The 4,219-nt window shown below is 41.3% G+C and overlaps 1 pseudogene; it reads left to right on the top strand.

Moving 5' to 3' along the window:
- Positions 1-1,510: 1,510 nt before the first annotated feature.
- On the top strand, positions 1,511-2,615 carry LOC108283172 (annotated as a pseudogene).
- Positions 2,616-4,219: the final 1,604 nt, after the last annotated feature.

Here is a 4,219-nt window from a genome sequence, read left to right on the forward strand (position 1 = left end):
AAAAAACATAGATTTCAAAAAGAAACAATAGAAATACAAGTTTCAGTTCAAGGTCCTTTATTTCCCACCAATAACAGCTAATGCATATGGTATTTAACACGTGTCAGCTGCTGTTGTTAAGTGCTTTACATATATTAACTAGCTTAATCCTCAAAACAACCTAAGGTGCAGGTACTGTCTGTAGGTGCTCATTTTACAAACATTAGGAAGCTGAGGTAAACAGAGGTCACAGCATGTAAGGGTGGAACTAGGATCTGAACTCAAGCAGGCTAGCTCCAGAGTCCTTGTTCCTGACCACCAGCCAGCATTCATTAATGATTTCCTATTCATAAGGCACTGTATTTAGTATTTTAGTATGATTGTCTCATGAATCCTCTCATTAGCCCTATGGAGCAGGTAATATCACCTCTGTGGTTGAAAAGCATGAGGCTTAGAAAGGTTAAATGATGTTTCCAAGGTTACAGTGCTACTAAGTAGGGGCACTAGGAAGCACACTCCCAGAATTATTATTCTAGAGTTCATGATCTTAAATGTTAAGTGTCTCTGCCTGTAATCTCAGCATTTTGGGAGGCTGAGGCAGGTGGATCACTTGAGGTCAGGAGTTCAAGACCAGCAAGACATGGTGAAACCCTGTCTCTACTAAGAATACAAAAAAAAAAAATTTATCCAGGCATGGTGTCACATGCCTATAACCCCAGATACTCAGGAGGCTGAGGCAGAAGAATTGCTTGAATCTGGGAGGTTGCAGTGAGCCAAGAATCACACCAGGATCTTGGGAAATATAATTCCCATGAATATAAAATAATACTTTTGAAGTCAACTTCTTTTGAGACAGGGTCTTACTATGCTGCCCAGGCTAGTCTTGAACTTCCAAGTTCAAGCTATCCTTCTGCCTCAACCTTCTGAGTAGCTGGGACTACAGGCAAGTGCCACTGTCCCTGGTTCAAGTCAATTTTAAGAATTTTAGGAATTCTCTACTATGCAGCCATGAAAAAAGGATGAGTTCATGTTCTTTGCAGGAACATGGATGAAGCTGGAAACCATCATTCTCAGCAAACTAACACAGGAACAGAAAACCAAACCCCGCATGTTCTCACTCATAGGCGGGAGTTGAACAATGAGAACACATGGACACAGGGAGGGGAACATCACACACCGAGTCTTTCTGGGGATGCAGGGCAAGGGGAGGGAAAGTATTAAGACAAATGCCTAATGCCTACAGGGCTTAAAACCTAGATGACAGGTGGATAGGTGCAGCAAACCACCATGGCACATGTATACCTATGTAACAAACCTGCATGTTCTGCACATGAATCCCAGAGCTTAAAGAAAAATAAAAAATTTAGAAAAGGGAAAAGAAGAATTTTAAGAATTTTCACTGAAGAATTTCTCAAATCCCTGAATGCAGTTAAGAATTTGAAGAACGCCCTTCTGCATTGTCATACCAAGCCAGCTCCTGTGCCTGGAATTGGGCCACAGCCCCCCTAACTTTGCCCACCACCACTTGACCATGGATCCCAGCCAAGTGAGCAAGCCTAGGGCCTTCATGAAAATGTGTAAGCAGGATCCCAGTGTTCTGCACACTACGGAAATGCACTTCCTGAGGGAATGGGTGGAGAGCATGGGGGGTAAAGTACCACCTGATATTCGGAAAGCTAAATCAGAAGAAACTATCAAGGAAGGAAAAACTGATAGCAAGAAAGCGGAAGAAAACATAAAGACAGATGAACCATTGTATGAGGAAACTGATCTAGAAATTGGTAATGAAAGTATGATTGAGCAAGACACTAACGCCCCTCAAGAAATGGGAGATGAAAATGCAGAGAAAACAGAGGAGATGATGGATCAGCAAATGGTAAAAAAGTGGTTGCCACTGAAACCATAAATGACAATGAACTGCAAAAAGCCATTGGCTTATTCACCGATGCCAGCAAGCTGAATCCTCACCCGGCCATTTTGTGTGCCAAGAGAGCCAGTGTCTTCATCAAATTACAGAAGCCCAAGGCTGCCATTCAAGACTATGACAGAGCCATTGAGATAAATACTGATTCAGCTCAGCCTTACAAGTGGTGAGAAAAGACACACAGACCCTGGGTCTTTGGGAAAAAGCAACCCATGCTCTCACCCTTGCCTGGAAATTGGATTATGATGAAGACGCTAACACAACGCTGAACGTTCAAACCTAGGGCCTAGAAAATTATAGAACATTGGAGAAAGTATGAACAAAAGCATGAAAAGCAAGAGATCAAAGAAAGAATAGAAAGGGTTAAGAAGGCTCTCCAGAAGTGCATGAGAATACCCAGAGGGAGAAAGAAGCCAGAAGATGATCTGGAACTCAGTGTGGCTCTTTTCCAAGTGGCTTTCCTGGGAGAATGCCTGGTAATTTTCTCAGAGAAATGTCTGGAATGGGAGGGGACATGGCTGGAATGGCAGGAATGCCTGGACTCAAAATTCTTAGCGATCCAGAGGTTCTCACAGCCATGCAGGGTTCAGAAGTTATGGTGGCCTTCCAGGATGTGGCCCAGAACCTAGAAAATATGTCAAAATGCCAGAGCAAATCAAAAGTTGTAAATTTCATCAGTAAATTGCCAGCCAGACTGGGAGGTCAAGCATAATACCCTTTTGATAAATAAAGCCCTTGCTAAAGGAAAACCAACCTAGATCACCTAATGGATGTTGCAATAATGCAAACCAGTGTACCTCTGACCTTATCAAGACAGCTGTGGTGCTTTGAAGATAATCCCTACGTCTCTATCCCAAAGGCAACTAAAGCATTTTGCAGTGGTTTGCCATTAGAGTATTTATGTAGATAATGTTTTCCTAGTAGGAATTACAAACTTTAAACACTTTTAAACCTTAAAAATATTTAAAACAAGTTAAAAGAGTCTGTTAATTCTTACATTTCTTTTCTACTAATCATTTTAGATTTTTTCCTTTCAGTTCTTGGGCAAGAAAGATAAGTATGGAAGATTATTGCTGAAATTTGAGTGAAAAAAAAAAGTTTATTAGTGCAAAGCAAACAGAAAAAAGAATTTAAAGAAAGATAGTGAGATGCATTCCTTTGCTAATTTTGTTTCCAAAATTTGAAGTTCTTGTCTCAGTCAACTCCCTTTCTCATTTTCTTCAGCAACTGTTGCTAAACTTCAAGCATCTCCTTCAAGCCATCAAGTAAATTCCTGACGCTCACTTTCAGGCCATGTCATCCCCTATCTCTCTTTGATATATGAGTGTGCAAGCAATCTCATCTTTAAAAAAATAAAAACAAAAAACCTCTTGACCCCACCTTCCCCACTATCACCTTTATCTCTCTTTGCCTTTGTAGTAACACCACCTAAAGGCTTGTCTCCCTTGTGTGTCCAACTTCTCCTTGTCATTCTCTCTTGAGCCCACTCTCAGGCTCTCACCACCATTACTCCACCAGTGGCCTCCATGGTGCTAAATCCAGTGATCCATTCTCTGTCATCATCTTAGTCTATCAGTATTTGACAGACAGAACTGTCTCCTCTCTGAAATGTGTTCTTTATTTGGCTTCCAGAACAAAGCATTCTCCTGGTTTTCCTCCTTTCTCTCTGGTTCTTCTCATTCTCCTTTCCAGGATTCCCCTCATTTCTCCTGCCACATATAACATTAGAGAACACGAGAACCCACCGTGCTATACTCCCTCCCTGATCATCTCGGCCATTCTCATGGCTTCGAATATCATCTGTAAGCCTGTAACTCCCAAATATGAAATCCAGACTCATTTTGAGTTACTTAATTGACATCTCTATGTGGATGTCTAATTAGCATCTGAAACTTGAGAACAAAACTGGACTCTCAGATCTATTCCACCTTAAGCCTGCTCCTCTCAGTCTTACTCATTTCAATACATGGCAGCTACAGCCTCCTAGATGCTCAGACCAAAAACTTTGACAGTATCCTTAACTACTCACTTTTTTTTAACACCCCACACATGATCCAGAAGTATATCTTGTCAGTATTTCAAAATCTATCCAGCATCTAATCACTTCTTACCCTCCTCCATCCTGGTGCAAGCCATCCTGAAATTTTGTCTGTTATTAATGCAGAACTGTCTTAATCGGTCTCTCCGTCTTCACCCTTGTCCCTACAAACCATTCTCAATACACCAGCCAGAATTAGATGGTTAAAACTCAAGTTAGATCATGTTACACCTCTGTTTAAAACCACCCAACGACTTAACCGAGTAAAAGCCAAAGTT

Source organism: Cebus imitator, unplaced genomic scaffold (genome assembly GCF_001604975.1).
Source record: "Cebus imitator isolate Cc_AM_T3 unplaced genomic scaffold, Cebus_imitator-1.0 Scaffold256, whole genome shotgun sequence".
NCBI lineage: Eukaryota > Metazoa > Chordata > Mammalia > Primates > Cebidae > Cebus > Cebus imitator.